This window comes from Sphaerodactylus townsendi, linkage group LG05 (assembly GCF_021028975.2).
Source record: "Sphaerodactylus townsendi isolate TG3544 linkage group LG05, MPM_Stown_v2.3, whole genome shotgun sequence".
NCBI classification, from domain to species: domain Eukaryota; kingdom Metazoa; phylum Chordata; class Lepidosauria; order Squamata; family Sphaerodactylidae; genus Sphaerodactylus; species Sphaerodactylus townsendi.
The window spans coordinates 5,631,331-5,643,767 of record NC_059429.1 but is presented as its reverse complement, the minus strand read 5'-3'; positions in this window follow the sequence as shown (position 1 = coordinate 5,643,767).

Below are 12,437 nucleotides of genomic sequence, written 5' to 3'. Positions count from 1 at the left end.
GGGTTTGTCATCTGCTGCCCTATGATGATGCCTGTCCCTCTTATTTTGGAGTAAGGAGGTAGGCTTGCTTTTGGAGCTTGCATGTAATAAGTGCATTTGGAAACCAGTATGAGAGAGACTGACCAAGATAGATCCCTCTGCAGTCAGATCATGTTAACCAGCTTCATGCAACTGTGAAGGTCATCTGCAGCACATGGAGGCATTGGCCCTAACCCTGCTACTTTCCCTGGGCATCAGGTGCTTGCAGGTAGACTGTGAAGGAAACAGGGTGATGACGGGTTCTAACCAGCTGTGATTTGTGATCCTTGTCGTTCGACTCATTTCTCCTATAAGACTCTCTTTTCTGCAAGTGGCATTGGTACGTGAAGGTAAACCAAAAAGCCAAATGATCTGCTTATTTGGTTGTATGTGGCACACCTTCAGTAGGACTATAAAAAAGATGGAGCATAATGCATCCAATAAAACCTGGCTATACAATTAGAGTGCAATGAAATAAAGCTATTGAAGAAGAAGAAGGGGTTGGATTTAACATCCCCCCTTTCTCCCCCCTCCAAAGGAGGCTTAAAGGGACTTACCGACTACCTTGCCCTTCCCCCCTCACAAAGAAACACCCTGTGAGACGGAGATGGGGCCAGGGTAGCTCAGAAGAACTGTGGCTGGCCCCAAGTGCTCACCTGGTGTGTGTGGGAGTATGCAGGCTTCTCCTGAATTCCACAGATAAGCCATGGCAGCCCAGGCAGCAGAGTGAGGAACCAAACCAGGTTCCTCAAGATTAGAATTACACCTGCTCTTAACCACTATGCCACCCTACTGCTCATGACTAGAATACAACCAATGGCGAAGAAAAAAAGATGCCACTTTTAGTCCTTGTTTGGCCTTGTCCGTTCATGCCTTCCTAAAATGGTCTCCCAAACAAGTTCCTTTTTCGCACACTCTGTGGAGCGGCAGAGGAGCATATCCCGCCGAGCAGAAGCTGCCACAGGAAAGCTGGTCCCTTGCTCTGTGCTCAAAGGAGAGAATTAATGTCTCAGGTGGTGTGTCACACAGACAAACTCTGGCACATGGTGATTTGGTGTAGAAAAGGAGCTGGATGGGGAGAACTGCAATGGAAGGCTCCCTGAGAGGAACTTGATGGAGGAAGACGCAAACCCATAAGTCTTCAAGAAGGGCTTTTTCGCTTCCATTCCATTGCATTTGTCTCCTAAAACTAAAAGTGCTAGAAATGAAACGGCATTGCCAGTGCCGTGTTAGGCGAAGCGTGGCGAATATCAAAGCAGTGACTGATGTTTTTTCGGTGATTGTCCCTAAGGAACTGCGCGTGTGTTTTTGCTGGTTTGTAAATAGGGAGGGAGCCTGGAATTCCTTATTATCATAATGGCAACCAGAAGTGCCTGGGCCAAACTGCTTTTGGTGCGCATTCTAATTCCCCCCCCACCCCCCCCCCCCCCCCGCGGTGCTCCCCACGGCGCCCCGCCTTCCCACACTTACCTTGGTTTCCTTTCCTTTTTCAGGCTGCAAAAGGCCTGGTTCTCGAAATAAAATGGCAGATGGTTTATACTTCCCAGGAGACCTTGTGGGCCCTGAGGATATAAAGACCTGTAGTTCCTCAGGCCGACACTGCAAACCAGCCTTTTGCAGCCTGCAAAAGATCTGAAAAAGGAAAGGAACTAAGGTGAGAATGAGGAATAAAGGTGGGGGTGCTGCAAGGGGTGGGGGAAGGGGCATGGAAGAGATTTTCCGTGCCCCCCCATGTGTGCGCCAGGTGCACTGCGCACCCCTTTTCTGCTTGTATCTTCGTGACTGCCAGAAGCTCAAGGTGCCGTCACCTGGCTGGCTACACAGAGTGAAATCCCAGCGCCAAAGGTGGGTGTTTTACAGGGTGCATCCTCTCCATGCAGTAGAAAGACGGTTCCAAATCACCTGTCTGATAGGAAGCTAACAGGGGTTGTACCAATTTGTTAAGATGTGTTGTGGAATCTGCAGAAATGGCTAAATTCTTTTTGAGTAGATAGGAACGAGACAGCCCCATCTACAGAGTGTAATGTACAGGTTACCTGTGGGGTGTGAGTGATTGTGAAGTGTTCTCTGTCAGGATTTTGTCCAGTTTATGGCAGCTCTAGGAGAGTTTTCTAGCCCAAGAGATGTTCCAGATCAGAGGATTGTTTTGCCATTTCCTGCTTCCGTGTAGGAGCCAGGCATCCTTTGTGAACACGCAGTGATTGTGTGAAACACAGATAAGTCTGCATGGCTTTAAGGTGCGGGACAGGGTCAGCAGGCTAACAGGGGGACATAAATACGTGGTACTCTGATTGTGCTGAAATGTATCCCTCAATATAGTTTTCAGTGCAGTTGGAGCTTGTTTCTGTATCGTCCCTAAATTTTAAAAGTATTATTGACACTTGAAGCTTTTTTTTTGTAATCAAATATTTCTGTTCAAATATTTGTTGCTGTTGTTAGTGTATAGTTCTCCCTTCTGTTGGGGATTCAGTCTTACAATACATAAGTGGCTAAAGGTTCTGATGTGCAGGTGTGTGACCTTTAGCCAAGTAGAGTGCAGGACGCACAGGGACCCAAGCCCTATGTGTGTCCACCGTTCCCATTGGCCATGGCATTGGGCCCATGGAGCAGCTGCTCCACATCAGCAAGGATCTCCTGCCTCCAACCCACCCCAAACAAAGCCCACCACCCCACCCCTTCCACCTCCCTGAACCCAAGCCGGGCCGCTTAGAGGGCCCGGCAGGAACCCCAAAAAGAAACTCCAAGCTGGGCCGCAGAGGGCCTAGCCCAGTGGTGGTGGCAACCTTTGGCACTCCAGATATTATGGACTGGGAGAACCCCATCAGCTCCTGCCAGCATGATGGGAATTGTAGTCCATAACATCTGGAGTGCCAAAGGTTTGCCACCACAGGCCTAGCCCCATCCCACCCCAACCATCTACATTCCACCACCCCACTCCTAGCCACCCCTTTCAACCCTCCCTGCAGCCCAACACTCACCTTCCCCCCACTCTTAGCCACACCTTTCAACCCTCCCTGTATTGTCACCTTCCTTCCTACCTACCCCAAGCCATATTTCTCCCACCCTGAGCCACACTCAGATAAATGGCACACTGCGAGGCAGCGTGGGATGGGGGCTGCTACAACCTCAGTAAAGCCAATTGTGGGGGGGGGGACGCTTCCTCCTTGACCCTTTGCTGTGGCCTGCTGCACCTCCCCCACAATGGGCTTTGCTGCTAGTCAAGGAATATTTATTTATAACCCCACCCGCAATACAGTGCAGTCAGCCACACCTTTGCATAATAAGTTCCACCCAAAACACTTACTGATTGGTTCCCCACCCTGGGACATGGACAATATACCCACTAAACCAGGGGTAGGGAACCTGCGGCTCTCCAGATGTTCAGGAACTACAATTCCCATCAGCCCCTACCAGCATGGCCAATTGGCCATGCTGACAGAGGCTGATGGGAATTGTAGTTCCTGAACATCTGGAGAGCCGCAGGTTCCCTACCCCTGCACTAAACATTCCCTTCTCACTGAATACAGTGTGTAACTGATTTCTCCCTGTGATACACCTCTGAAGATGCCAGCCACAGATGCAGGCGAAATGTCAGGAACAAGATCCACCAGACCACGGCCACACAGCTCGGAAAGCCCACCACAACCAATATTTATTTATTTATTTTGTTTAATTTATATCCCGCCCTTTCCCCGTAGGGGCAATTTTACAACATAAAAGTTAACTTTATTCCAAATAACAAATAATTTAAGTGGCTGTTCACAAGCACCATTTTAACAACTGGTTCTGCCGAAGTGGTGCAAACCGGCTGAATCCCACCACTAGGTTTGACCCTGTGCCGGGGTGCCCTTTGTGGGTAGGGTCTGGTCCCACAGAAGCTGATCTCAACCGTAGGAGGGGAAGATACGCAGACCCAAAAGTTGGCCGGGGGGGTGGAGTGGTGGTTTGAGAGGGTGACCCAGAAACATTAAATGCTGATTTTAAAAATCTCAGAATAGTGTATAAGGTCCAGCTTTCCCCCCCCCCCCCCGCTCTCCGAGTCCCCTCTGAAGGAGACTTAGTTCTAAAGGTCAGCAGAGAACGTGTCCTGAACCACAGGACTTTGAGTAGCCCATTTTGATATGTTAGCTGACCACACTGAATTGCTGATAACGAGCTTCAAATCCTCAGTAAAACGCTGATAGTTTTAAGACTGTGGGGGGCAGGGGGCTTTACCTAATGGATTAACCTCAGAGTATTTAAAATCTTAAATAAAAAAGACTGGGCGGAAGGGGAAGTTAGAAGCGCCTGAGAGTCCAAAATTAAAATCCCCCTGTTGAAGAAGAGTTAGATTTATACCCCCCCTTTCTCTCCTGCAGGGAGACTCCTTTCCCCCCATAACAAACACCCTGTGAGGTGGGTGGGGCTAAGAGAGCTCTGAAGAACTGGGACTAGTCACCCAGCTGGCATGTGTTGGAGTGCACAAGCTAATCTGGTTCACCAGATAAGCCTCCACAGCTCAAGTGGCAGAGCAGGGAATTAAACCCCGTAGAGCGCACCTGCTTTTAACCACTACACCACGCTGGCTGTGAGGGGGGGATGGGAGGGGAAGTCGTAAGCAACCACCAGCTCAGCATTAGGAAGGCCTTTCAGTGTTGGGCCCATTGCTGGCCTCGCAGGTAACTTGATCTGGGTTTCAAGTGAGACCCCCCAAGTGGGTCTCTCTTCATCCTAAGTGAAGGCATGGGAAACCAGGAGGTAAAGACATTGTCTGCAGCTGCAGACAATGGGCGCCCTATTCCTGAGGACTTATCAGGAACTTCGGATTCAGCCTCTGAACCAACAGAGGGGCCCAGGATGCCGCTTGGACGGAGAAGCCCCTACTCTAGGTGGATTTTTGGCCTCCATCAACCAGTTCATGACTGCCCCGTTAGACGGCTCACAGGGAGTCACCGTGCGTCGTCGTTGGGGTCTGGACTATTGAGAGTCACAGCCTTCGGGTTTTGGCAGTGCAATGTGGGCTACTGCACCTTTGGCTGGAAATATGTCGTTGCCCGGCCGCCCATCGGAAGGGGCTGATTCACCGGAAGCTGAAGCTTGGCGGATACTCCTGGCATCGGAGGAGGCCTGGGATTCGGAGCGTGAAGGGTATCGTCGGGCTCTGCGCCATATGGAATGAGATATGGAACACCTGCGAGCTGCCCTTGTCCAGGCACGCCAAGTAGCCCCTGCTCCTGGAGCTGGAGCAGCCACAGCTACCCCGGCACCAGTTCAGCCCGGCCAGCCTGCACCAACCCTGGCGCCTGCCCCGGGACCCGCCCCAGCACCAGCTCAGCCTGCTCAACTGGTCCTGGCCCCAGCTCCAGTTCCTTCTCTAGCACCGGTGCCAGCTCAGCCTGTTCAACCCGGACCCGCTCCGGACCCTGTTCCAGTGCCAGGCCAGCCGCCTCTTCAGCCGGCCCCAGGAGGGGTCCCCCTGCTGCCAGCTGTACCTGCTCCGTTACTAGTCCCACCTCTGATGCTGCCGTTCATGCCACCAGGATGGGGAGCTCCGGGAGGTGTTTTGCCGAACTTTGCACCATATGGGGTAGCTCCCCCTCCGTTCATGCCTAGGGTCCGGCTGACTACTCGTTTTGATGGGACTCAGGACTTGCTCCCGGCTTTCCTGGTTCAGGTCAGTGCCCACATGTTGCAGTATGGACGGCAGTATCTGAACGATTTTGAGCGTGTTTGTGAGATAGGGTAAATGCTAGATGGCCCTGCAGCCAACTGGTACGTGAGGCTCTTCCAACGTCAGGCTGCAGAGCTGCGCAACTTTCAGGACTTTATGATGGCCCTACGCCGCCGCTTCGAGAGCCTGTTTGTGGGCGAGCAAGCTAAACAAGAACTCATGGAGATGCGGCAAGACAAGACCCCATTTGCAGAGTTTGTGGAAAACTTCTGCACCGTGGCCAGTAAAATCCAGGATTGGGATGATTCTGTGAAAGTTTTCGCTTTCAAGAAAGCCCTGCACCCGGACTTGTTAAACTGGGCTCTTGTTAAGGATAGTCCTCAGACCCTGATGGAGTGGATTGTACTCGCGGGAACTGCGGACGCCCGAATGCGTGAGGCAGCCACGTTGGGAGTTCAGGTCGGGCGGTCCCCAATTGCTCAGCCATGCCGGGGGAGGGCTGCCCCTAGTTCTAAGCCTACCCGCCCTGCTCCTCCGAGGAGCCAGATCTCGGCGGAGGAGAATGCCCACTGCCATCGCCTGAATCTCTGTCCAGAGCTTCCAGCCAGGAGGGTCATATTGCCGCGACATTTGTCCCGCTAAGCGCACCCTTTACTTCCAGCCACTTCTAGGCCAGTAGCCAAGCCGGCCAAGCCGCCCAAACCGCCGCTGAAAGGGGGCGCCCACGCAGCGGCTCCACACACTGATGGGGGGGGGGGGCAGCCGATTCCGTGGGAACCTCCCAAGCCAGAGCGGGTGAGTGAAGCCATAATTCTTCCTCTTGTTCTTTACTAACGAACCTCGGGCTGCCCGAAGCTAGTGGTCCAGGCCCTTGTGGATACCAGCTGCTCGCCACTGTTTAATACATCCCCTCGCTTGGTAGATTCACTTGGATTGCAACCCATTCCTGTTGAAAGCGACTATTCGGTTTGATCAAAAGGATGGCAGTCCGATGGGCGGCGGTCCCATTACCTCTCATACCCCAAAGATTCTGGCTAACTGTGAGGGACATTGGGAACGTCGTAGTTTCATTATTGCCCCCATCTCTCAATACTCCGGGATACTAGGACTGTCTTGGCTTGTGGATCATGACCTGTCAGTGAAATGGTCTCAACATGTTTTGACTTTTACCGACGCAGTTCCTTATGGGGACCATATGAGCCCTGATCCCCCCTAACAGTTGTTGCACTCCACCAGAGGGGCTCGGCTTTTGCTCTCTGTCCCAAGCTCCTGTTAACCCTGGAGATTCCTTCGCCATACCGGGACCTTTGACAAGTTTTTTGAAGAGACTGAGTGTAACTCCTTGCCACCCCATCGCGATACTGACTGTAAAATTCAAATTGGTCCCTCAGCGAAACTGCCTAAGGGACAAAGTTATATCCCATGAGTCCTGCTGAGGATGCCAAGTTGCGGGCGCTCCTGGATAAAAATTTAGCTCGCTGGATTCATTCGGAAAGCACGCGAGTTCCTCGGTTCTGTTTGTAAAAAAGGACAGTTCCCCGCTGGGCTTTGGTAATAGACTACAGGGATTTGAACACAGTATCGGCCTCTAATAAATACCCACAATTCCAATCAAGGACTTACGTGCATAATCTTGCCTCAGGGTCGCGATTTTTTGCCAAGTTGAATTTACGCGAAGCCTATTAATGTAAGCTTAATGGCTGAGGGACATAGGAACATTTGAGCGCTTTTAATACCTCGTTATGGGCAGCGAGTATTTAATTATGTCTTTGGGGCTCTCCAGAGCTCCTGCCATACTTCAGAGTCTCCGATCAACAGGATTCTAGATGACTTGTTGTTCAAAGGAGTGGCCGCTATTTGGATGATGTTTTCGATTTACTCCAAAGTGATGAGGAATCTCATTGTTTTGGTCCACGAAGCGTTGTACCGGCTATTGGCAAATTCTCTGTTTGTGAAGCTTTCTAAATGTGAATTTCATAAGTCACAGCTGGATTTCTTAGGCTAATGCGATTTCTGCCGCTGGTCTGAAAACGGACCCCGCCAAGGTGTATTGATGTTATGGCATGGCCCTCCTCCTCAAACCTCGTGAAGCAGCTCCAGTCTTTTCTGCCTGGAATACCAATTTCTACCGATTCTTTATTCGGTCACTTTTCTTCCTTGGCTCTCTCCCTTTGACTGATGTTTTTTACCACCAAGGAGAAATGTCCCGCTAAGCTTCCCGCCCTGGCGCGCTACCGCTGGTTTGGGATTCCGGGGCTTACCAGACTGCTTTTGATTCCCTGAAACCGGCTTTCACTTCTGAGCCTGTTCCCGGCCACCCTGACCCCCCTTTGCCATTTTGTGGTACATGTTGATGCTGCGGACAAGGCTTTGGGGGCTGCCCTCCTTTAACGGGGGTTCGGATGGTTAGTTCCCCACCCCTGTGCTTATCTTTCCTGCAAAGTTTTCGGGTGCTGAACTTAATTGGACTGTCGGTGATAAGGAAACCTGTGGTATCAAAGTCGCTCTCACTTTGTGGGAGACATCTCTTAGGAGGGAGCCGAGCACCCCTCCGAGGTCTGGACTGGATCATAAAAACCTTGGCTGCACTCTGCTCCCCTGACCCATTCTTCTTGAACAGTACCTTAGGTAGAGGGTGGGAGACTATGGCCCTCCAGATGTTAGCCGATTACAATTCCCATCAGCCCATGCCAGCATGGCCAACTGGCTATTCTAGCAGGGGGCTGATGGGAATTGTAGAACTATGAACATCTGGAGGGCCATAGTTGCCCACCCCTGCCTTAGGTGTTATGTGAACTATCAGCAGGATAACTGGGTTGATCTGTTGCCCCACGCGGAATACGCTTACAATAACTCGGGTTCATAGTAGTTCGGGCAAGACTCCTTTTGAGGTGGTTCATGGCCACTGCTCAAGGTCAGTGCCTGGCCATCTCTGCTGTTATTATCTCTTACACAGTTCCTTTTGGACGCGAATTGCCAGGGATGGGGTGTGTTCGCTAGTTGCTTTAACTACTGGGTTTTGCGCCGGCAAACCTCAGTTCTGGCATGACCAGAGAAGATCCTCAATACTCAACAAACTACTGTTCTTATACCTGAGTTTGTTTCAGTTTTTGGGATTCTGACAGGGGCACATCCCCAGGTTGCGGTTGCTCCCCACCAATTGTTTCCCTAGCTATTATTAGGACTGAACATGGAGAAGCAGAGCTTACCTTTCACTTGGCAAAGGTGTCAGACAAGGATAAAGGTTGTCTCCCTATTGGTTCAGTCTGTAGGCAGAACATAAAGAAAAGATGGATTAGATTGTGAGATGGAGGTGGAGTAAAAACTGGTGGAAGGAACGTTAACCATCTGAGATGTGCAGGTGATGCCACATTACTGGTAGGCAATAGTTAAAACTGGACATCAAGAAGACAAAAGCAATGACTCAGGAGAACGGGCATTAACTTTAAAGCTGACGATGCAGCTGAAATTCTTCATGAAGATCCACCATGGCTTATTTTAATCCCATGAAACGGTGAATTAATAAACATGGGAAATTCTGTACGGAAAAACAAGGCCCCTCGAAAATGTTCTTGGGTAAGCTTTCTGCCCTGCTTCTCTGGGTGCCTTCAGCACTCTCTTGTTCAGAGAGGAAGGAAATGTGGACTTCACTTGGTACAGACAGTTTTTAAAATCTCTCTCATGTTCTTTCTTCATCTTTTAAGCCAGTGATGGCTAACCTATGGCACGGGTTCCAGAGGTGGCACTCAGAGCTCCTCTCTGTGGGCACGCTACACAGAGTTTGTCATGTGGGGGGCAGGAAAATCACCCCCCACACACAAACACCCAGGGCTGGCCTGGGCCACCGAGCATGACGTGCGTGCACCGCCGTGAGCAGGGAGTGACTCGGCTGGCTGGCCTGGTGCCTGTGCTCCAGGTGGCTGCTGCCTGAGGGAGGGGGGGCGCAGAGGAGGCAGAGATGCGAGAGGGGCACAGAGCGGTGCCCCCCAGACTTGCTGGGAGGCTAGAGCAGGCTGGCCCCTGCCTCGAGCGGGTGGGGGCGGAGGAACAGGGAGCCAACCAGTTTTTCTAAACTAAAACCCCAGCATTCAGGTTAAATTCGTCGGGTTGGCGCTTTGTGATAAATAAGTGGGGCTTGGGTTGCAATTTGGGCACCTCTCGGTCTCAAAAAATTTGCTTTGGTCTTTGTGTGGCTGCCTGATAGGCCACATGAGTTAATATTCAGTGGCTTCTGTGGCTGCCAACGTGTGCTCTTTATGCGTATTTCGATGTGCCCACAGTGCTCAGATGGTGGGAGAAGTTTCCCCAGGGAGCAGAGTCCTGGCCCCTGCCGGCTAGTTCAGCCCTGCTCACTGCAAGAATGCCCCAGCAGCAGCTCAAATGTTTGGTCAGCTCTGCAATCTTGTGTGAGTTACGTAACCCAGTGAAGTCAGTCTGTCTTGGAAACAGCCTTTTAATCCAGCAGCGCCTCTGCAGCAACAGCAGGTGCCGGCCAGACAGAGCAGGAAGGGTGGCTGAGCAGCCAGCCATCTTTCTGCCCCTGCCCTGCCCCGCCCCTGCCCCCGCCCTGCCCCCGCCCGCCCCTGCCCCTACTGCTGGTGCTCGTGTGGAGCTTAGGATGCCCTGTGCCACAGGAGCACCAAAGGAGAGTACCTTGGAGCCACAGGGGCAGGGCTCTGTTGTTGCTGCTGGAGGATGGGGGAAATTCGGGCGGCCACCTGGGAGTGGGAGGAGCTGGTTTTCTTTGTGGGCGCCTGTGGCACAGGTATTCTCCTCCTTGTGGCCGGAAGAGGGAGAGTGCAGTGAACCCACTGGGCGCTTTTCTGGAAGTTGTCCCCAGACTGTCCCAGCAACCTTCTAGGCAGGCAGGTGTGAAATCTCTCCCTAAAACCGGGCTTTCTCTCTGAAACCGGTGGGCTCCTGACCTCTCCCCGGCCATTCCTGCTTCCATCTGGGAGAGCTCCTGTTTGTCACCGATGGTGCTCTGGAGCTGAGAAGGAACGCCGCCTCCAGCAGAGGACTGAGGTCTGGCTGAACTGAGATCTGGCGTGGCAGCCTCCCAAAGTGTGCACTCCCTCACCTCTCTGCTCCACCGGGCAGGATAAAGATACTCAAGGGAGGGTGCCCCACAGCCCCAGAATTGCACCCGCTTCACATCTGATGGGGTCCCAGTTTGGTACTGCTAGCTTAACAATTGCACCTCTGACAGCAGGCACCTCCCAAACTTCTTGTGATTCTCCTCTTTTGAATCCAACTCCTTCGGGCATGGATTTAAAGGGAGAATCTGAGGTCCCCAGGTTAAACATTGAAAGTGATGTTGTTTCAGGGTGGGGGATAATCTCACTTCTAAATAACATCATTTTCAATGTTGAAGCGCATTCACTGGGGACCCCAGATTCTCCCTTTAAGGTGGATTTAAAAGAAGAATCTGGAGCTCCCTAGTTTAAAATCACCCACATTGAAAGTGATGCAGTTTGGGGGTGGATTTCAGCATCACAGAAATGTACTCTCTGGGGCGGGGGAGCACAAACCTCAGATTTTGCACCAGGCTCCATTTTCCCTATCTACCCTCTTCTGCCCAGAGGGGAGGGAGATGGGACTGCTGGCTACTAGCTGGGAGCCCAGTTCTCTTGCCGCACCTGCCAGTAGCCTCACTCAAAATGGAGCTCCTCAGGGCAGGCCCTGCCACCTTCAGGCGCTGTTTGAGCTGTGGTGTGCTTCCTGTCGCTGGGCATGATGTGGCCGCTTGGAGGCAGATGTCCTGGGGGCTTCCTAGAGCCACTCACCCCTCCGAGCTGCCTTGGGCATGGGCAAGGGGGAAGCACGGCTGGAAAAAAAGACGCGTGTCTGTACCTGACTCATCTCTCGTCCCATCTTCTTTTCCAGACTGCACCACAAACGCCCCTCAGGGCCGGCAGAAGCCTCCTGGCTGAATGCGGTAGCAACAGCTCCTGTAAGCCACTCCCTCCCCTCACCCAGCTCTGCCAGTCTTTCTGCTCTGGGCTCCCCTTCCCCGGTCTTCCAGGTTGGGTCATTTTTGTGCCCTTGCATTGGCAGTCACCTCCTGGTGGGTATGGTGGGCTCTGTCTGTGTTGGGTCTGGGCAGCCTGCTGGGCATAGCAGTGGGCCGCTTGGGAAGCTGAGGACAGCAGGCCATTGGGGCCTTGAAGACGCCTGCTTCTGCCTGGATCAGCTCGGGTTTCTGTTGGAGCATCCTGTGTATTTTGGTCCCAGCAAGATATCTGTCAGGAAAAAACATGTGTGTGTTCCCTTCTTGCAGCCCCAGCCCCTGTGCTCCCCCCCCCCAGAGTTGGCAATCTTCCTCAGAGCTCCTCTCCAGGTTTGTGTTCAAGTTCGTGATTTTTTTTTCCCTTTGCAGTTTTGCTGTCAAGTTCAAGTTCAAAGACCTTTATTAGGGTATTAAAACATAGCAGAGCTTGGCAATCCAAATACAGTTTTTACAAGATAAAACAGGTAATTCTGTTTCAAAAATGCATACATCAGGAGCAAAAGAGGAGACCAGGAAATTATTTCGTAATAGTGAGCAAGAATTTGGCCACTATGTCCAATTGCTTGGGACTTCTCTGTATTCAGAAGATAGTTCAATTTAAGATTAAAAAGGCTTTGGATGGACCAGTAAGGGATCCCTTAAAAACAAGGTTTGGTCTAAAAATCGCGAAATTTTGGCCACACTAATAAAATGTGCTCCAGTGACTTCTCAGAGGTTTGACTTTGGTTGTGAAAGTACCGCGGAATCTCTCTGGGGAAA